This window comes from Nymphalis io, chromosome 25 (genome assembly GCF_905147045.1).
Source record: "Nymphalis io chromosome 25, ilAglIoxx1.1, whole genome shotgun sequence".
In the NCBI taxonomy this organism is placed as follows: Eukaryota; Metazoa; Arthropoda; class Insecta; order Lepidoptera; family Nymphalidae; genus Nymphalis; species Nymphalis io.
The window spans coordinates 7,147,933-7,172,138 of record NC_065912.1 but is presented as its reverse complement, the minus strand read 5'-3'; the positions used below and the strand labels follow the sequence as shown (position 1 = coordinate 7,172,138).

The 24,206-nt window shown below is 31.3% G+C and overlaps 1 protein-coding gene across 8 annotated transcripts in view; it reads left to right on the top strand.

Moving 5' to 3' along the window:
• The window catches only part of LOC126778200 (C-terminal-binding protein), an 86,258-nt gene that overhangs the window by 48,533 nt on the left and 13,519 nt on the right, over window positions 1-24,206 (top strand). For 5 of the 8 annotated variants that reach the window (XM_050501664.1, XM_050501671.1, XM_050501666.1 and 2 more), the window contains one exon: window positions 12,650-12,864. The gene's annotated coding sequence lies outside the window, so the exon portion shown is untranslated. Of the gene's footprint in view, window positions 1-7,673; window positions 7,692-12,432; window positions 12,570-12,649; window positions 12,865-19,165; window positions 19,229-24,206 lie in introns of those variants that run through there. The other 3 variants (XM_050501665.1, XM_050501670.1, XM_050501669.1) reach the window with 3 other exon arrangements.

The following is a 24,206-nucleotide window of genomic DNA, read 5'->3' as shown; positions in this document are numbered from 1 at the left end:
CTTGCGGCGACAGACGACGTTTTATAAAAAATGTCATTGCGTCTAAGGTAATGTATTTGAAAAAAAAAAATAACAAGTGTTTGTTAAAGTTTTCAAACCTTTAACATTAATCCGATTGAATAATTTTATAAGTACATAGTTAGCGAATGTTACACCATTCGTAATGATAACTAATTAATATAGAAACTGCATTTAATTAATGTTAATTTCTAAATTCATGGAAAATGATTGCATAATTATCATTAGTCGCGTAAAGCGATTGCTTTATATGATTATATATTTATATAGCATACATATACACTAATAAAATTAAAATGTTAATTTAATCAAACGAATAGTTTAATAAATTTAATATACATACATAATTAATTATAACATACACATGTTACTTAAATGTATCGAAAGATATTGTATTAACCTTAAAATTGAAAACGCACCTTTAGAATAATTTATCATGAATTATAATAATTTTTGTACATACTTAAAATGAAATAGAATTGCCATTTTTACGAATATTGTTAGTTGAAATCTCGAACGAGAACTTTAAGATATAAGAAGGTTTATATCTTAATTCTTATGTCGGAAGAATGATGTTACTGAACGTGGTTTTGTTTGAAATTTATATTTGATTTAAAAAAAAATTGAAATTAAATTAAACTAATGTATACGTACTTATATAGTAGTAAACATAGTCGTACGATATCTGATCTCTATCTGAACTCTTGAGGTCACTAAACGACACACACTTGCATGTGTACACGCACACGCTCATGCGTTTTGTATCCTTAAACTCTGCAATTTGTGAAAAATAGTTAATACTTCTCATACTCAAAGTTATTGTTTTTATAAATATGCTTAATTTTATGTTTCATTACAGGCATCGTTATTAGAATAGATTACATTGTAGAACATTTGAGATACGGTCCGTTTCGAAATATGTCTGGCAATGATAATAATTTATTGACCAATTCGCCTTTACCCATTAAGTATTATAACGTTTAATTAAACATTGAATTACTTATCTATAGTAATAAAATTACTTATTCTAAATTTGTAATGAAACAGCTTAATTGGATTTAATGAAAAATTATAACTTTTGGCGAATTTGCCAACATTTTAAAACAGCGTGGTGGTTAAGTTTCAAACTTTCTCCTTAAGTAGAGAGAATGAGTTTTCCCAGCATTATGTCATTAATGGAATGATGCTTTCCTTAGAATTGGTTCAAAAAGTCTTTATATATAAATTATATTAATTATAAATATTTTATGCAGTTGGTAACCGTAAACTAAATCGATTAATTAATTAGGCTGTGTTAACTACAGTGCTAAAATATTGCCATTACGTTTTTATTTGGGGGTTAAAATGGTTATCACGTCAGGTTATCGATCTTCCTCGATCCTATCAGATATATTTTGCTTAGAGGTGTTTACATAATTTGTTTCACTATACAATACACATCAGTCAGATTCAATATAAAGGGAATTAAAGCTGATGCGTAAACGACAACGCATTCGAAGTTAACAAGCTAGCGGACGAGTTTTCGACCAAATTTCTTAGGTAAGTATAAGTAACAAACAGGCAGGAGTCAGCGGGGACGTGGAACTTGGTAGCAAAAGATTTAATGGAAGTTAGTCCCCCGTCTTTGTCTAAGTTCGGGCGCTCGTCTGGTCGCGCCGCTACGTTCATAACTTCACGGAATTTAGGGTTGGTGATGGTGATATTATTTAGAAGTTTCTTTTAAAAAAAATATCCTAATTATTTATTATGTTGTATTGCAAAACTTATGCGCACGTGTTAAGATTACACGTACAGTTCATTACTAAAAACTGTTCCATCATATAGATATTATAAATATTTTTGCCAAGATGTAATATGGATTTATAAGTAAGTATATATTTAATATGACAAAGTCACTAATATCCATGTTAAATACGTAAATACGTGAAAATATAAAAAGAAACAACAATACAGACTCGTCGTCTCGACCTGAATGTGACAATTTGAATCAATTTAACGGTCATTAAATTTGCATTTTCCCGTCCTCGCGGTCCCGTCGACAACCCTACAGGTATATGTATATATAGAGGTTAGATTGTAGGGAAGTTTTATTGCTCGTGAATTTCATTATAACTTTCGAAGCCTCTCTCTCCTCTTTAACGTCTTTAAACGTGGATTGTTGTCTAATTTGTACGAATTATGTTTGAATCGTTGTAGATGTTTGAATAATATTGTTTGATTTTTACTGATGATGTGTTCTTGATTCTATTTATAATAGCTAATTTATAATAAACTTTGTATTATTTAAAATATAAATACAATTATAGTTTAAAATATAAAATACATTCAATCAACCCGCTAATGTCCAAAACGTAAGCCTCCTCTCCTAAGACAGTGCTTTAAGCTTATTCCACTGCGCTGTTCTCTGTTGCCTCTTGGTGTATCTATAAATATATTTTAAAAGAACCCGTACAGAAATGAACTTTAAGCCAAATAAATATATCAGTTTTCATTCTACGAGAAACGTATCCGATTGAATGGAAACAAAATAATTTATTTCTTAAAGGTTGTTTCTCATGTTTATGTAACCTTGCTGCAATTTATTGACCCCGTAACATAAATTGAAACGATAGCGACCGTGAATATTTATTGGACACGTAATTGCTTTTATCGATTGTACTAACGCGATTAAACCTAAAGCCCGTTGCGTTCATTACGAGATGACATATGAAGTATAACCAAGTACATAATATTATAAATAAAACAGTTTTAATTACGTATCGCATTATTTGTTTGGATAGTGAAAATCGGTTTTAATTGTCGATTATATTACTTATAAGGCTTTTGATTTGATTTTATTTGGTACATATTTTGACTATCACTGAAAAGTGTTAGCTTTACCATGTGGCTTTCGTTGCGTTTATCTAGTCTCATGAAGAGAGGCCGCATTAAATTTAATAAGTTGACAACTTCTATTGTATCCTACCTTATAGCTGTCGTCTCAGCAAAACGAATGACACCAATAATAATATAATAAAATAAATGAATATATATGTATATAAGAAAACCTTAAATATATACAAATAAAATGGTGGCTAGAATGCTAGCAGTATTTTCCCTTTGAATTGCAATACTGATCCTCTGGCCGAAAAATAAACCCGCCCAGTTGTCACTAGTACAAAAGGCAATAATACAAGGTTTTATATTTTTTTTAAAAAGTTTTCGCACCATTACTCCAAAGGTCAAAGCCATTCAACTGAAAACGGGACAATGACATAATTTAGAATAACACACGAATATTTTCAACGTTTCTTAGTTTTAGCTTTTTACCGCGATAAGGTAAAGTTATGATTACTTTACTTTCATTTTTAGAGTTAAAAAATACCTGACCTGTTTATGTTTTTTTTTTTTACTATTAGTTATAATAGTATTTATAAGTAGTATATAAACATCTATTACAATAACAAATTATATTGTTAAGACACAGTCGTAATTTAAAAAAAAACTTGTAATAATAATAATCACAATGATTATATTTTTTTTAATATTTTATTGTATATGGCATGATTTTAATTATGTATTTAATATAAAATAAAAAGTAATTTTATACCCTTCTCCTCGAGGCGAGAGAAGAAATTACCCAGGTGTGAGATATTTACTGGGTTTTACATTTTTTTTTAAAAATTTTTATTCAAACTTACAAGTAAAAATTAATAATTTTTAAATGAATGCAATGTATAGTATGATAGTTCGCATTAATTGAAAACAGTCTTCGAATAAGTTTTAATGTCGTATTCTAAGTAAAATAATTCACCTTGACGCAACCGAAGGCAGATTAAATTGAAGATTTACGTCTAATTGCCTCAGTAATCCCGATAGGACCTATCTGCGGCAATCGATTGAAGGATTATCCGTCTGTCAAGATAATCTGGCCAACTTTAAATTAATGCATTTGCCTTTGTGTCTCCTGTCTATATCAGGAAACGATACATCTGTCTATACGCATGTTACGTATAAAAGGTATCGAGGAGATGATACATATAATATAACAGGTAGGCGGACCTCACCACCGCCTATAGACATTGCCGTTGTAAGAAATATTAAACATTCCTTAAATCGCGATATGGCGATGACAAAATCTTATACAAAATATATCGCAGATCACATATTATACCAGTCAATTATATCAGTATTCAAAATACCGAAAATTGTTTAAGAAAACTTATAATATTCTCTGTAAGTCTAGTAATTATTATTATTATGATATTACTTAATTACGGATTTACATAAACTAAAGATTTTAATCTTATATACCTTGCTACTTATTATAATATCCGGCACACTTTGGTTTTACTATAATTAATCAAATATACTAACTGATATTATTACGAAGATTGTATCAATTTGACATTTGTAATAACGTTTTTACATATAACGTTTTTAAACGTCTGGTAACGGCTTTAAAATATAAGGACGTAAGATTTGTCCTTTTAAAAACTAATTAATTATTATTCAAACGTATAAGTTTTACGTAATACAGCTATGTTTTTATTATAAATTATGTTTCTTTTGATGTTTGTCCTTCAATTATTCTCGAAGCGCTAGACGGAATTTAATGAAATTCGGTACAGAAGTCGATTATGTTATGAAATAAAAATATAGTCGTTTTTGTTTATATTTCATATAAAAAGATTCCGTTCCATTTTACGCCTATCGAGCGCGTGAGTCATTACTGTATGTGTGTGTGTGTTTTACTTGTACATATATATAATAAAGCTTGTTTTTGTTTACGCATCGTTCATTTGATTGAATTGAAAGGTTGTTACTTGGTACTTGCGTGAATACGGAATATCAGTGTACTATAGGCGGCACGCGAGCTGTATCGAATAATTGGTTGAATTTAATTAAGTAAAAAAAAAGCGTTGTATTGCTAGCTTTAACTAGTATTACATGAATCTTATTACAAACTGAATTTAGTTATTAATTTTGACTCTTAAGTTATTAAAAGGATTAATTTTACGGCCATATAAACGTTTCATAGCGGCCGTTTAGTTAAACAACGATTTCGTTCTTTCTATCATTATCTATTTTATTGATGGTAGGGCTTTGTGCAAGCTCGTCTGGGTAGGTATCACCCACTCATCAGATATTCTACCGCAAAACAGCAGTACTTGGTATTGTTGTGTTCCGGTTTGAAGGGTGAGTGAGCCAGTGTAATTACAGGCAGAAGGGACATAAAATCTTAGTTCCCAAGGTTGGTGGCGCATTGGATATGTAAGCGATGGTTGACATTTCTTACAATGCCAATGTCTAAGGGCGTTGGTGACCACTTACCATCAGGTGGTTCATATGCTCGTCCGTCTTCCTATTCTATATAAAAAAAGTGACATTCGAAAAAACAAAGACAGCATTGTTTGACTAATAAACCGCTCTAAAATTTACAATTAAGGGTCCGTTCACACAGACCGGCTCGGAGAGGAGAGCAGATTTTTATCACGTTGGAAACAGTGTTTTGAGTGATTGTAGTAAAGTTTATTTTTGCATTTGCACCTTTTTTGTCATTAAAAATGCCTGAACGCGCTTCGTGTGAAGTAATAAAAGGAGCCGACCGGCTCCGCTTGCGTGCTCTTTCTCGCTCGCACCCTCTTTCAGATCTCTTCCAGCCGGTCGATGTGAAATAGTTGGCGGCTCCGCTCCGGCCAATTCCAAGCGTATACGACCCGGTCTGTGTGAAAAGAAAAAAGCAGGCCGATGCTCTCCGAGCCGGTCTGTGTGAACGGACCCTAAGGCGACCATTGCTAGTTAAAAAAGAAAGAAAACGAATGTGCATCAATCAATGCTTTTAAATAAAGTTCACAGATGTGCCTCTGTTGTTGTTCCCTTACCTACAATAGTATTTCAAGAAAATTGTATTAAATTTTCAATATATTTGAAGCGGAGGATATTGCAAGGGTAAATAACCAAGTGGCCTTTAGAAAACGATCGGGTTAGAATTACTTGCGGTCGGACTGCGACGGTCTTTTGTGTCGGTGAAAGGCAAGAGATAGGTACTGGCCCTTTATTTTAAAACGTTTAAAATTTAACATAATTGAATTAAATGTTACATAAAATGAACAGTACTTTGAGTGAGATTAGTCAATTTGTTATTATATTTAACTAGTTTTTGCCCTCGTATTTGGGGGTAAACCACCTGCTAACTGCTTAGGTATATAGATGGTAGCCTTTTTCCTGAATTGAGGTTTTCAAGCTTACTTCATACAAAATTTTACAAATATCGGTTCAGTGGTTTAGCCGTGTAAGCGTAACAGACAGACAGAAAAGTTGTAATATAATAATAAAGTAAAGGCTTCACTCCAGAGTTACTTTCGCAGCTACAGTGTTAGTATAGATAACGTTTGAGTACATTTCTCACTTGTATATAATCAAAATAAAATTATGTCTTCCCATACAATAATATACGTATCATTTATATTTTTTACCTTTAATATATCCATATAGAATGTTTTAATTAAGTAAAACGTTAAAGTATGTCACGTACCTCAACACAAGACAATAACTGATCCGCAACTAGCTTGTATAGCAGCGAGCGCCCTTGGGACACCGCAATCGATAGTTCATAGACCCCGGTTACTAGTTATTGGGTTTCGAAACCGTGTACCGTAAGACCCGTAGCGATAAGAAAATGTCCGTTTAGCTGATACTACTAATTACATACTAATATTGATGTCGTTTCGATTTGCATTTTGTTATTTATGTTATATTTTACTTTGAATACAAATGTCGCTCTGAATGTTAATGATTTTTTGTAACTAAACAATTTTATATTTCTCAGAAGCAATTATTTAGTTTTCGGAGAACTTATCGACAAACATTTTTTTTGCCGAGTAAGAAACACTTAAATATTCAAATTTTAAATTTATTTTCGACTCGGCATGAATAGCCTCAATAGACCTAACGGTATACGGACTGTCTAACAATTGAAAAGATGTGGGTTCGTACCTGTTACTGTAGGGTATTAGCATCCCAACACAAGCTTACCACTTAGTTGGAGGTATAATAGAAATATTAGTATACGTTTAAAAAAATTGTATTCTTTTTAAAATAATTAAAAAGTGTTTGTTCGGAAGTCTTTATATTTATGTGTCGTCAATCGCCATGTTATATATCACCCAGTAGATAATAAGGAACATTTTAAACATTTGAAGTGAATAATTTCTACAAATATTCTTTTTATAAATATTTTTGTTCTATTTTCAGTGATTAAGTTATTATAACGACTCACTAATTCTTCGCCGTAAGATACTTTTCCGTGCATCAATCTTTTCAAAGAGATTCCGTCGTCGTTTGAAAATACTTATCTCTCATCGTTCCGATAATATCGTAGCTCTATACTCGCTGTCTAAGAACTGTTTCACACTAGGTCCGATCGACACTTTGAATGACGCGACACGATAAATGTGTCGTGTGTATGTCGTATGGATTTATCGACAACGACGTTTGCCACAATTGAACAGTGTCGGTCCGGTCTAATGTGAAGCGGCTCTAAGAGATGACTCGCTATTAATACGATAACTGCGCGACCGTCATTATCTTCAGCATTTATCTTTTAATTGAAGCGTTATCTCGAGTTTCATTACGAGTTACAACGGGAGATGTAACGTTAATGGAATACACAATCTGTTTTAATACGAGAGGTAAGTTAAAAGTGTCTCTTACTTACATATAAATGTTTATAAGTAAAGTATTATTGAACTAATAAAGACCTATTAACGATAATAAACCGTTAATTAGATAAAGTATTTATCTAAATGCAACGGTAACATATAATATGTTACATGTATATTATTAAATAAAGTACGAGTATTAGTTACGCGCTTACTTTCGTGCGACTCATTCGCCCGTCTGCCTGCCCACCTGCTAAAATAATAATTTCAATATCGGCTACTTGCAATCTGTTATTTTATGTATTTAAATTTTCTCTAATAGGTATAAAGGTAATCCCTCTCAAAATTAAATTAGATTATTTTTACTATAATGTATATTAATATATTGAGTTTCACTATATATTGAATGTGTAATTCGAATAAAAAATAAATCATTTAATGCATTACATAGAGGTTTTTATTGCTTAGATATAAATGTTGTTTTGTTCATTTTCTATTCTTAAGGAAATAATTAGAATAATATGAACACAGACGCGGAATGATTACATTATGATATATTGTGATTTATCCGCATTCGTATACTATATGTCTATGTAATTTATATTGTATAAAATGAACGCACAACATTTCGGTATTTGATTTATAGGCTACTACATATCATTACTCTTTTAAAAAGTGAGTTGATGTATTTCCATTGGCTCGAAACATTCCTCAGTACCAGTTCAATATTGTTCCTGTACGCTCGTAAATAACGTAGCTTACTATTTTTGTCACAATTAGTGTTCATTTTTGATTACGTACCATATATTTTTTGTAAGTTTTACATAATATACAAAATAGTAATATGTGATTATTTTCATTATTATTTCATTTTTATTTACATCGAATATGATTTAGTTTGTAACGATCGGTATTCCTGATTATTATTTTTTGTGACGTGACTTACGCGACTTTGGATGATGTGAGTTGATTGATATTTTTTATGTGCTTAAAACTATATATATTTGTGGCGTAGTTGTGTATAATATTTTATAATTAATCTTTCCAATCTTACATTTATAATATTACTTCATAACGTTCGGATAACCAAGATTCTCGTCACCGGATTCGATCAATGGCCCTCTCAATTAAAAGTTACTTGAGGCGGAGTCGCGTCTACGTTATATCCAACTATCTATCTCTTTTTTTTTCGGGAAATGTATACACTTGTACCGCTTCATCCCTCCGCTAGTTTATTGTACACCTAGGTTTGTACCTGAAAAATATATTTGTATATATTCGGTTTTTTTTTTTTATAAATACGTGATAAATATGAATGAGAATAGAACGTCGTTGGTTGTAACGATATTTTTTTATGAAAATGTCGTTGGCGTATGCGATCAATGGCCCTTGCAATTAAAAGTTCCTCGAGTCGGTCCCGACGCTACATAGTTCCGAGTTGTCTGTCGGTTACTTTTTGCGGAAATTTATACACTCACCTCGCTTTCTATACCTTTGTTGTAGTTTGTGTTTTAGTAAAAGTTTGCTTTGGCCAACATGTTTAGTTTTTATCATGTGATGTAGCAGTTTTTATAATATCAATACTTTGTTTATATACAATGTTCACTTGTTAGAATTATATATTCTTTTAAGTATGAGACACTATAATATTACTTAGACGATTTGATTTGTGATGACGCACCTCCTTCAAGACGACGGTGGCCGTGGCCGTTCCTTCCCAAACATCCTCGTCGAACGATTCTTGATAAACAAAGATGTTAAAATATATTGAGTAAAAACTGCATACATACATATATTCCGGTTTTTTTTTATTATTAAAATTCAAACTAAAATTATACATACAACATGTATTAATACATACATGTATATGAGTGAAAGATGACTGAGCTAACCTAATCACGAACACGAGGGACGTAACATCTCAAGTCTGATATCGCGTTAGCAATGCAGCTCGTTGGAATTGTTAATTTATTATTTTACATATAAATCACGTCATCGTTACTGTTTCTATAGTAGATACAGTTTCAATCATATATTTAGATTGGTATATATTGTTATGGATTAGGAAATATATATATTTTTTTTAATTTATAAAGCGATTTATGTTTCTTATTGCTAAGTAAATAAGCGTTTTGTCCAAAAAAGTTCACAGTCCCTGTTGGGCTATGTAAGCAGTTGTTGAATGTTTTAAACGAACATGTAATTGCATGTAATTGCTCGTAGTCCGGATCAAGTCTCTCGTCATCTATTCAGAGGACAAAAATATACGTCTAAAGTTTGATTGTCCATATGAGAAATATCGGCTCAGTTTCGTATTGTATTATGTATTAAAGTAATCAATACAGGAATAAATACATATGACAACGTCATTGAGTTTAATAAGAAGCGGTCCGAATTGAACATATGATTTATTACGTTACCGAGCATTTATTGGACAAATGTTGTGTTGCTAGGACATAAATTAGAAACACGGCTATTAATATTAGTGTACTCGAAATCATATCGTATAAATAAAAAAAACTCGTTATATAATATTCAGTTATATTAATACATTGGCTTCTGAAGCACTTACGTTTTTTTGATCATCTTTATGTATTACTTTAATTTGTTTCAAGCATTTTGCGTTTGTTTTTTTTTATTGAATATGTAGCTAACGTTTGTACAAAATTTATATATCCATATGGAATTTTGTATACTCCTATTTTTTTGTCATATATTGTTTTTATTAAGCCTAATATCGAGTATATTTTATGACGTGATTTAGATTTTAGCATACACACCCAATGATGATATAAATTATCATTAGGCATGCAGAGTCAGTGCGCGTATGTACACCTCTTATTAACCTAGTTTTACTTTAGTTGCATATTTAGTTTGTTTCATAATTAGAATTATGTACGGGTTTGACTAATTGTTTCATTTTAAAGTAATATTTAGTGAAGTCAAATCTCAAACAATAATTTAAATTTTTAATTTTTTTATTTTAACTTCGTAAAGAAAAAAATATTGGAACTAATTTGAGTGGTACATACAAGGAATAAGATAAGGCCGTAGCCCAGCGGTGGGACATTCACAGGCTGTTACTTTTATACAAAGAATGTTCCTGTCTTATGTATAAATATCTGACTTTCAGCCTGTCTATCTATATACATTTTCACGAGTAAACGACTGAACCGAAAATGATGCAATTTAGCTTCATAAGCAAGCTTGTACCTCAAAAAACGTTGGCTGCTTTTTCATTCCTAACAACTGCTCCCCCGTCAAACGGGCTGGCGAAAACTAATGCGTAATGCACATATAAAGGTAAAACAAACTTTCCTTCATTATTAATAATATTACTTTGTCTAAAAATGAATGAAATGACTAACTGGCAACCCTAACAGTAGATAATATAATAATAATTTCACATAAAGTTTGCTTATATAATGTTAACTCGAATGTATCAATACGTGCACCAACTAAAGCGTTCGTTTATCAAAATTAACAAACAACATTGTAGCTGCGAACGCAGTAATTACATTGTTATCTCTGCTTGCAAAATTAAACAATACGAATCGATTTGAATATTCATCATTGTATAAACTAGTATAATATGTGGCGTGGATAAAAAAACTGAATTCGCAAATACATAGATATAGTATTGTGAAAGTGGTTAGAATAAGAAATTACCTTAACCTTTTTAATTATCAAATCGTTATAATGACTGGCTTTTATCGTTATTATATTTAATGGCTACTTAAAACTACTGAGCCTAGAAAGCTGAAATTTGGAACATAAGTTTATTTTATTTTATAACCTAAGCATCCGCTAAAAATAATATTTGAGAAATTAAATTATAGGGGTCACGGGTTTGGTATTTTTGTTTGAATTTTACTTAATTAATCTTTATCGATAGTTTCTAATCTTATAATTTTACAAGCTTAAACAACAAATAACGGAGCGACGAAGAGCGGGATTTAAACCCGCAGATAAACGTTCATAAACTTGTTGCAGTGAACACTGCACTATTCGTTCGAATTATATCACGTTACCTGTGTATATATAACCATATTATTGGAGTAAATTTCTATTATCCTATATAGTCTACGACGGAAACAATGCAGGTAACATCTGAATCATAAAGTTTACATTGTTACTCCGTACCTGTTTTATGGACCGTAAAATATTACGCTGGTCTCCGTGTAACGCTATAAAAATAATCTTTTTGAGTGCCGTTACCGTGTGGCGTGCAATATGTGGGTCGGTGTTACAACTATGTCTGAAATTAAACTTATTTACTTTTTAATCAGATTTTTCAATTTTTAAAAGTTAGGCTATTTGCAAGTTTGTTGTTTCTGTTCAAGTTATATGTAAATAAAAATGTGTACCAATTATTTAGATTTTCATGTATGTGAAAACATTTGATAATGGATATACTTGTAGTTTTTTCATACATTAATCAAGTGATGAACAAATTTGGAATTGAATAATCATATGTATAGAAAATATTATTTTACATAAGTATAATAAAAAAATGTTATAATTGCAAAGGCTGGATTAGTCTGACGATATTATCTCGCATGTGACGTAAACGGAGCAATTAGTCTGTTTCCATGACGGTTTGTGAAAAACGTTTCAGTTGTTATCATATATTTTACAATTTTCGCTTTATAAAGCTATAAAACGTGTTTACAACACGATTATTATTCAGTAAAGCCGCGTGCAAGCGATATCTGCACTCACTGTTGCGGTGTCATCGTTATATTTACACTGTAAATGTAACAAGCTCGTAAAACATGTTGCATAGTAATCAAAACGCTAAATAGCCGCGCTTCAAGTAAAGACCACCCGAGAGTATCCGGTTTTAATAAGCGTATTCATAAATTTATCGATGGTTATTATGCTGACATTTCAATTTTAACTCGCAATGTTTGCAACGTTCCAAATACTTGTCTTCTAATTTTAAATCTGTCGACGGCTTCATATAACCTAAATTTTTCTTGTTCTAGGTGACATAGTGTGCATAGTCAGCGTGCAGGTGTGTGACGGCGCTGCCGTAAGTGCGTGTCAGTGCTGTGTTGTGGACGCGTGTGTACAGTGACAGTGACGGTGGTGTGTGTGTGCGTACGCGCGTCCGAAGTGGCGCCGACGCGAGCGTCAACTCAATGCCGGTGCGCCGATGGATCGGTGATCGCAGCCTGACTACGTCACAAGAGCAGCGCTGGTGAGTCGAATACACCCCTAAAACATTTCAAAATACGGTTTCTTTTACAATAATGTTACTCTCGAAGAGTTGCCTTTTCGTGCACTTGACCTCCAAAAATTTATAAGGTTACTGGAGAGTACACCCTTGAACTTTCAGTATACAAAATATTGACTGATTAAATTGGTTTTTTGCATTTTGTTTCGCGAAGTATTCGGGATAGTAAAATCATAACAATGTTATTCAAAAAGAGGTTTTCAAACATAATCTTTATTTGTAATTATAAGCTTAAGATTAAAATGAATTTAAATATTTTTAAGTAAAATTTAAATTGATTAATATTTGAATGTTAGTAATGCCTGGTGCATATTTGACATGATTAAAATATAATCAAATATTAAATGATTAATATTTACGTGACCAAAGACACTAAATAGATTAAAGTCATGAAAATAAATGTATTGTTTTTTGTTACATTAATATCTTATTTATTTACAAACATTTTATATTTGCAAAATATTATATAATAATTTCAAAGAAGTTCTGCAATATAACATTTTAGCTATCATAACCTTAAATAAACAATTATTTAAATTTGGAACTTGCTTACCGAATCTTCCGTCTATTCCGAATAAAATAAAGAATAAAGGTGACCTACTTTCATGAAATTGATATTCTTGGTTATCTTCACATTTCATTCAAGTGAAACAGTCACGGTGATCCTTAACATTTTTATTCTATACGTACTGAAATAGAGAAGTACGCCTTACACATGTTATATAAACGTAATAAGCCTTATAATGTACGATAAATACTAACTTACCTTAATAGTTGTCTGCTATTATTTCGAAGATAATGAAACGCGCTTCTCGTTTGCTTACAATAGTAAGTGATGGATATGTGGTATTTAATGAGGTAGTATATAATCATTAAGTTATTTGAACATTCATTTGGTATTGAATAATATGAATGTTGCTTTGAATAGTCCCTGCGAATAGATAAACTAAATATATTGATAATTTAGGCTTACCGGGTCTTGTCTACATTTCGCATCTGAATGATTTATTAACTTTATTGTATAGTTGAGGGAACATAGATTTGTGTTTGGGAGGAAACTTGTGCACTTAAACATGTCCTGTGTAGTCGCCTGTTGTTTCTCGACAGTGAGCGCCGTGGCCGAAATCGGTCAGGATGACATCAGTATTCATTTGTATAAAATTTATAACGCTTGACAATATTTAACAATAAAGCATTTTTTTTTATAAAACTCTTATCAAATATCTCAATAAGAAATAACCGAAATCAAAACGTTTTATAAACCAAAATGTTTGGGATTTTTTTTTTTAAATTATTCCATACAAATATGTAATGGTAAGAAGTGGAAAATAACTTAATTTGTATAATGATTATGAAAACGTAATACGTTATGTGACCGTGAGTTTAAGCTATATAATAAGCTCCAAAACCTTCTCCTCAAAAAAAGAGGAGAGGAGGCCTTTAGCCCAGCAGTGGGATATTCACAGGCTGTTACGGAGTTTTTATTGACTATGATAATTTTATTCGAGTTTCTTGTGAAATCTAAAAAGGGTAATAGTATTTGTTCTTTATTATATCTCGTTACAATTTGAATTAAATACTTAGACAACATTTTGACAATTATTTCTTCTTCTGAAAGCACTTTTAGTTGAATAAAGTATATATAATTACGTTACCTATAACGAAGTATAAAATATATAAATTGCTGGATCATGTAAATTATATTAACGTGCAACACGTTTCAACTTAATTAATTAAGTTCCAAAAATTAGTAAACGATAACGAAAGCAATGGTTCTTGGTTATTGTAAAACTATATATTTATTTAAATAATTTATGCATTATGTTGGTTCGCTACAGACATTGCCGGCGTAAGTACATAAAATCGTAATGCTAATTCCCTTAAAATATTCGTGTCTTCGTATTCATTTGCTTATGTTAATTTTGAAAACGTTCTAGATTATTGTAGAAACGTTTTTACGGTAACGTTTATTTTTTTAAATCCTAGATTATATTTAATATAATGTATAAATTGTAACAAACTCATGTTTGGGCAATAGATGGCTATTGCAATTTCTTATTTATAAAATTTCCAAAGACCCATAACGCAATCAATTCCATAACTCGTGCCCGTCCCTTTTTAATGTTTTTGAATAACTATGGATATCAGTTTTGTTATTCGAAATTAATTTTAGAACTTATTTTAATGTCATTCTAAACAGACGTTTCCAAATTATTTTAATTAATTATGTTGAGCCCATCTGTCCAACATTTAATTGAATTACTTATTTATTTAAAGTTATTATAACTTTTATTAAATTAGTTTACTTTGTGTTTTGGTTCTCTATAATCTTTTGTCAAATATTACACATACAACAAAATAAAGAAATGTACTGTTTTTTTCTTTTTTGTAACAAGCTAATTCATATAATACACATTACGATTAATTTCAAGTATAAAATATACAGAAGAAATTAAATTCCACGAGTTAAGATAAATTGCACGCCGTAGTAACGTGAGAGAACGTGTAATTAATTCAGTGCAAGGTCGCCGTCGAGTGACATGTTCGAGCTCAGAGATAACGACACGTAACGGTTAATTGATTCTGCGAACCATTCGTTATATGCCTAAGCAAACACATTAAATGACAGCGGCGAAACTATTTGTACTTCTATTGCTATACGTATTCGTAATCTAATATAAAAATTGAAAAGTAAATAAGTCTCCTATTTTTTTCCATCCAATTGCGATGCATTTATTGAGGTGATATAAACACATAAGGTCAGGTTTAAATATAATAACGGATTGAAGAATCTGGAAAAGGAAACTAATCGAATTACAAGTTTACTTGTAGCCTTTCTCATAAGGAACAAAGTTCCGAAACGCAGCAGATGTGGGAAACTATTCTTGTGAACTTTGTGTATGTCAAAATATTTGTCGCATTGTTAGGGGTTATAATTATAGACCGCCTCGTTGACCTAGTAGCTACATGTAAGAGTTCAGACCCGGAGGTCCTGGGTTCAAATCCCGGGTCGCGAATTTATTGAGTTTCTCTGTCAAAATTCTCAGTAGGAGCCGGAGTCTGGAAGTTGGAAGTGTGTACAATTCCATGCCTCGGAAAGCATGCTTTGAAGCAAGTCTTGCGCCTGAACTCTTTCAGGTCGTGTAGTAATGCCGTCCCATCGGATTATGAGAGTTAGGGAATAGAGAGTGCACCTTTATTTGCGCACACATTCGTGCACTATAATATGTCCTCCGCAGTTGGCTAATCTCTCTAGAGGTTGGCGGCCGTGGCCGCTTATTTTACAAGCTTAAATGAAACGTACTACGTTTACATTATCATCAGTTTGGAATGTATATTTAACTGATGTTAAACGGCAGGAAGCTCAGTGGTTAGGTTTTTTCCAAACTGAAGTATTATTTATAATTTATAGATTAAAATATTACTAAATATTTCAAATTTTTATATCATCTTTTGATTCAGGGTTAACGGAGCTGTTTGATTAAACTCGAGTCAATTAATAATTAATATATGCATCCCAATTAAACCCTTGAGTAGACTAAGGAATCGTAGAAAGTAATTAAGAAAAACTAAAAATCCAGCAAATGATCACGGAAGTTGGACCTAGTGAGTCTGCCAAATTATTTTTCTTGCAATGTTATATAAAAAACTACATTGAAGCCCAAAAATGTGGTGCGGCTTAGCGAATAGTGTGATTAGATTAGCACGTGATAGAGATTACAGATGCTTATCTAATTATATTGTTTTGAGGAAGATAATCACTAAGCACATTTCGTACGGGACAGCTCAGAAACGAACATTACATCAGCGAATAAATATCACTGTATCAGTATAAAATAAATCAAATCAAAATCCTATATTTAATACTTATACTTACTTATAGATTGTCAAATTAGGAACAACCACCGATTCGGAAAAGAGAATATACTGACCAGAGTAGAACCAGCTAAAGAAACTCAGTTTTTTTTTTTTTTTGTATTTTAATTGTTTACAATTTTTCAATATAACAAATAAATACCTAAAATTAGTATAATTAGTTATTATAAGTCATTTTCTCTTGTGTTTTATGTTAACGAATACTATAATTTTAATGAGAGTTTAATAATATTTATTTATTTTTACATTTAACAAGCAGAAGAGCAGAACAGACTCAAGCTAATTAATAGTTTTATTAACCTAAAGATAAATTTAAAATATATTAGAATATCGTTTTAAAACTTCTAAATTTAACAGTAACAGCCTGTTAATATCCCACTGCTGGGTTAAAGCCTCCTCTCCCTTTTGAGGAGAAGGTTTGGAGCTTATTCCACCACGCTGCTCAGAATGTGACAGAATTTCAGTGAAATTAGACACATGCAGGTTTCCTCACGATGTTTTCCTTCACCGTCAAGCACGAGATGAATTATAAACACAAATTAAGCACACGAAAATGCAGTGGTGCTTGCCTGGGTTTGAACCCACGATCATCGGTTAAGATTCACGCGTTCTAACCGCTCGGCCATCTCGGCATATATTTACAATAGGAATAACACCCAATTAAACATAAATGAACGCATATTTGTTTGATTTTTTCCTTATATTGTTATATAAATTGCTTAACGATGTTTACGTTAAAATTATAATTTGTGTCGTCACTAAAATATAACTATTGACTACATACAACATTGGTATTGATTAACTAATGACCTACTTCAATATATATATTGTTTATGTTTTGAAGAATGCTGTTACCATATCTTACATATTTAATTCTGTTAGTTTTATATATATATATCAAAATAATGTCTTTAAATAATTAAATCCGGGTGTGCGGTTTGGTACTTGTGCGTACAATTTAAAATTATTTATTAAAATGGCTATCGGAGACGTGAAACAGAAAGACAGACATATAAAAAAACCTATACAAAAGTGCACGTAAAGGTTTACTTGCATAAGGTATATTTTTAATTTGATTGATTTTAATGTTAAATTCTTGCATCAGTCGATTTTTATTTTTTCTGTTATTTATTATATAGAATAGGAAGGCGGACGTGCATATGGGCCACCTGATGGTAAGTGGTCACCATCGCCCACAGACATTGGCATTGTAAGAAATGTTAACCATCGCTTACAACGCCAATGCGCCACCAACCTTGGGAACTAAGATGTTTTGTCCCTTGTGCCTGTAATTACACTGGCTCACTCACCCTTCAAACCGAAACACAACAATACCAAGTACTGCTGTTTGGCGGTAGAATATCTGATGAGTGGGTGGTACCTACCCAGACGAGCTTGTACAAAGTTTTACCACCAGTAGATATAATTTCAGACAAGATTTCAGATATAACAGATATATATATATTTATTATAAACTTTATTACCATAGCACTCCGTCTTATATTGAGATAAGTTATTGATAAACTTTAAGAATACAGACAAAAATACAAGATAAATATTTTATGTCTTATACATCGTAAGGAGCTTCCAGATTGCGATCGGCATGTATTACATTTGTATGTTTTATTGTATGGGATAAAGTTAATTGGCTATGTACATGTTACATGACATATGTCTGCCATAAAACTTTGTATAAGGGCGTTGTATATCTTAATATGTATAGTCTACTTAAATGGCGGGAGTAAAAATAAACAAAGCTATATCTATAATAGAACACAATTTCGATAACAAATTATCGTTAGCCGTTATTAAAGTTTTTTTTTTTTTGCCAAATTTTTCACGAATTTATTTTTGCCCGAAATAAACAATAAACAGTACAGATAGGAAATAATTATATATAAATTTTCTAACGATGACTTTGCTTCTAATTTTATTTAAAATTCATCATTTAACAGATCTTACAAAGTCACACGCAATACACGCGATTACGTCAGAAAATAACTGACTTAACAGTTAAGTAGAGGAGGGTCGTTCGTAGTTCAAAGATTTAAATTATTATTGATAATTATCTAAATTCCTAAAAGCCTAAAGATAGCAAGTTTCATATATGTAGGTAATTATAATAACGATTAAAGAATCATCTACATATAGCTTGATTAATCTGAAAACTATTTAATTTTGTCATATATAGTCATCTGCTTGTCCTGAGTGAAACATTGTCCGATAACGAGGTTTATTAGTAATATTAAAATGGTGACCTACTAATGAACGCATAACATTTATAAAATTACCACAATACAAGTTCACTAAACACATAATATAAAGCTCACCCCTCAGTAGGTAAGGTCGTAAATTAGACTAGTAACTCAACAAGTTGTTTCTGCCCTAGGTAAAATGAGCGCGGCGAGACCAAGACCGTTTTGCGAACTTCAACCCTAATGACATTGAAATTGTGAGTAGATACAGTTATTGATCGTTCATTCATTCTCATGAATTACGTTTTCGAACCCGTTCAACTTTCTTTTTTTTTTTTCGTTTGTGACGCGTTACTCATACGATATACTCTAAGCAAATTAACGGTCCTTGACGTAATAATCGATTGATTCAATTAGAACAATAAACATATTTACAATGTTAAAAGAGCATTTAGTATGAAATTCATGTTTATTCGTAGAGAATTTAAAAATGAATATTTTTCGTTATACGTGTAGTTTTCATGCAATTAATTATATTGATTTAGGTTTACTAAAGCTAAAATAATTCGAATCTATGAGATTAACGCGTATAACCATATTTATAATATAAACTAGCTGCCTTTTGCGGCTTTACTCGCGTTATATTTGGAGTAAACATGCTTGTTTTATACATTTGACTGTTTGCCAGAATAACTTATTTAAGCCTTCCTCAATAAATGGATCACTAACGCAAAAATAATGTTTCATTCTTTATCGGGAGTTCCTGAATTTAAACGCTATGAAAAACGTCTCCAGCTCCTTATAATGTAGACTACTACTGTGATTTTCGCGGTTCCATCCATTTTAAATGTGGGTTAAACATGCCTATCTCATACAAATGAGTACTTGTCTACATTTTGCAAGATTGATTGACGTTTAGCGTAACGTTATCTTATATAGCATTGTGGAATAAACGGGCTATTGAATTTGTCATGTCAGGCTTTAGACGCGGTAATTTATTATTGTTGTCGAAGCGATCTCGCATTAATATTTTTACATACAATTGAATATCGATAGGTAATCGATAGGCAAAGTCGAATAAGTTGAGCAGTTCCTCCATACGTTTTGTCTGTTTTACAGAAATATTCATCAATTGTTATTAAAAATCGTCTATGCCCGATGTTCAGTTTCGAAATTTAAATAAAAAAACATTTGAACTAACGGTGCTAAAGCATTAACTGCGATTAAATTTTTACTACATATAATAATAAAAATAATTACGAACTCATTGTTGCCATGCTCAAGTATAATAATAAAATAATCGTAAAAACACATAAATATCCCTGTTTTATTATAAGTTTGCTTATAACGACAGGATAATTATGTATTTATATACATTTTCAAAATGATTTAAACAGTATCGTGTGTGCCCTTTAATTAGAATCGTAGCTAATAAATAACATTTATACGTGGGCGGTTATTCGTACAAGCACCACTGTTATCTTGTTATCGCTCGAATGTTTGCACAAAAACTAGAATATTAAATTGAAACAACACTTTATACGACATTTACGATCATTCATTCACTTTAAAATTGTTGCGAAATACACGAACATTGAACATCGAACTTATGTATTTTTTATATTGATTCTCATTATATGTCTTCTCATTTGTATACATGCAAAGATTATTGTTTTATTTAAGTGGTCTTTAATTAATTAAAGTATATATTCAGTACTTTTAATGAAATATTTTTCGTTACGCATATTCTGAATTTCATGATATACCGATAGATCTAAAAGCTGTCGTGAATAACGGCAAGAGGATAAACAATACGTTGTTTTATTCAGACAGGATTATATAGACTACTAATCCCATTGCTGAGATGAAATCCACATGAATATTTAAGTAAATTTCATTTAAAAATATAAACATATCAATATTTGATTAGGTAAGTGGTTATATATTGTATTTCGAGAGAACTTTTTTTGTTTTTTTTATTGGACGAATATCATTTTATCATATTTACTGTAATTTTACCTTGCAAAAGAGATATTTCAGTGTTTACTTTTCAAATAACGAACTCATTATTTTAATGGAACTCTAGTCTCGTAGGAATTATAATACGCATTGAATATAATGTGATTGTGACAATAAACAAGAGTCAAACTAGTAAAAATGAAAAGAAACCAAATATGCAGAGAATATCAGGTTTAAAAAAATATATTAATAAAAAAATTTAAAGCCTTACGCTTTATAAATTTCAAGCTTTAAACCTATACTCCCTCATTTAAAACGTCGTTTAGGACTTTAGGTTTAGTTGAACAATACTGTGACTTCTTCTTCTTTCAAATAAATCAAATCAATAATGCCTAAAAGAGCGAAATAAGTGTTTAACTAAACAGCTGCTAAGCTACTGGTGGTAGAGCTTTGTGCAAGCTCGTCTGGGTAGGTACCACCCACTCATCAGATATTCTACCGCAAAACAGCAGTACTTGGTGTTATTGTGTTCCGGTTTGAAGGTTGGGTGAGCCAGTGTAATTACAGGCACAAGGGACATAACATCTTAGTTCCAAAAGTTGGTGGCGCATTGGTAAGGTAAACGATGGTTAACAATTCTTACAATGCCAATGTCTATGGGCGTTGGTGACCACTTACCATCAGGTGGCCCATATGCTCGCCCGCCTTCCTATTCTATAAAAAAAGTAACGTTTACAAGTGAGGCCGATCATAAAAATAATAACATTTAAACGAATAAAGTTTAGTATATTAGAATTGTATTGTCACCGGCGTTAAAAGTGTAAACAAAATTTCAACTCAATAGGTTGAGTGGAATTGATTTAAAAATTTGTTGTAAGATTTAATCCACGCAATACACCCACACACTCACACATGTTTAGATAAATAAATATTACCTTAATTATTTTTATTAATAAAATTACATAATAGCTTTGATTAATACTTTAAAAAATAACATGAATAATAAAATTTAATCGTAGTTTATATAAGAAGCGCCAGTAAGTTGATTACTTCGTAAAATAATGGGTGCCATCGTATAGAACTACCGAAGGAGTGGTTGATTAGATTAGGGTTCGTTTAAACGGCACGCTCTAATAAAATTCGTGGAAGCAAATCAGTCCGGTAAAGATATTGTATTTATTTTATAAATTATTTTTATTATACTGCTTCGGTTTTACGCGGTTTGACGGTTTGAAGGTTTTTTTTTTTTTTAGAATTGGTAGGTTGGTGGCGCATTGGCGATGTAAGCGATGGTTAACATTTCTTACAAGTGTAGTGATGTAGTTCATGAAAAAGGTGTTTGTGTTGTTCTATTTTATTATGAATGGTTTAATGACTGGTGTTAGTGCTTTTTGGTAAGCAATTATCCGATATGACTCACGAGCCAACCAAGATATTATCTCGGACACCTTCACACAAGTGAAAAGCTTACATCCAATCAGATAAATGATTCGTGAACTCGTAGATTGAGAACATTGTTTTATTATTCATGTTATTTTTTTTATATTTTAACTAGCAAAACCTGGCAGACGTCCTGGTTTACGTGGAGATCAGTTGAACGGTGCAGAAATAAATGCGCTGTTTAATGCCATCTAACGGCGAGTTAGAATAGAGTGGTTAGCATAAAAAAAAATTCATGCATAAAAATATGTATATAGGGGCCAATTTTCATAGTGGTAGATCAAGTCTATTTATCTTAAACGGATATACCCACATCGAGTTTCACTAATACACACGCACACACACACATGTATATTGCATAAAAGGTATATATTATTGATGACGTCAAAAAATCGAACGAAGTTTTTTTCACTGAATATCTTTTTATGCGTCCTAAGGTCAATTGGAAAGGTTCCAATGCTCCGTAAAACAGTTTAGTCGGCTACTGTTTGACCTAGTTCGTATATTAACATGTCTGAATGATTTGCTGGTGACTTCAATTGAGAGTTGTAATATTGAACAGAGACAATAACACAATTAGAATGTATATAAAGCTATAATTTATTCCTGATCGATTTCGACCACAGCAATCATTCGCAATTGGAACTAGCGAATTTATACTGAGATATATGGATCGTTCTCATAGTCCATTAGGCTCGAAATTCGACACTATTGTATTATAGGTTTTGAGATTATGGGCATAATACGTTTAAGTTCAATTCATATAAATAACATTGATTTTAAACTCGTTCTATCAAATTGATCAAGCTGAAACTTTTTCAAGAACACACTTTCAATGCTTGGGCTTATACAATTAATTATACTAAAATTAATTTTTTATATGTTTTTATTTATAAGAACTTGTTTTAAAATAATTATTTTGAACTAGATAGTAAAAGATATTTTATATGATTTTTTTATATTTGTTTACGGCTATACGACATTGCATTTCATTCTTATCTTATCTGTACTTTTGGTTATTCTTATCTTAATTTGATTAACAGTGATAACCGTGTTTAAAAGTTCGTTCACACATGGTAATAACTGCGTATGTTGAAATAATATGAATAGGTATTGTTAACAACTTATGCCTGCGAAATGCGAATACTTTAGTTTCTCATGACAACAAAATATGTACACTCTGTTTGGTTGATAAATGGCTCATTATAAAGTTTCGTTTATCATATCAGTTTCGTTACCAATGAGAGAACAGCAATATTCATATACATATATGCATAAACAGACAAAAACACTGCTTAGTAATTTTTTCTCCGCTGCTTCAGTGTTCAAAGCATTAAAAAATTATGTTTGAAACACGCACAATCATAACATGTCTTTCTCGAAATATATACGATCATAATGATCGAATTATAAATCGTCAGCTTCTCTCTTGTGAATGATGATGCTCTCGTGTAGCATTTGTCCAGCAATTTTATTTTTTATAATAAATACACTTTTATGTTACAATAATAGTTGATAACTAACGTAATCGTTCAATAGTTTCATGATGACAAAGCTCTCGAACTGTAATTGCTTTCGTTATCATTAAAGCGGTTCTCACAAGGCATTATTATACACGCCCTGCTCTTTAATTATCGTCATTGTGTATACGGTTCACGCGGATTTATTCTCGCATACAAATTAAAAGTGAATTATTGCGATGCATGAAAAACGCGTAGCTACGTTTAGTGCATATTGACTTTGCGTTTAATCGTTTTAGTTATGTAAATCTAGGTTAACTATTTGTATTCAAATAGTATTTGCTTTAATATCGATCGTATTATTATTGTACGGGTC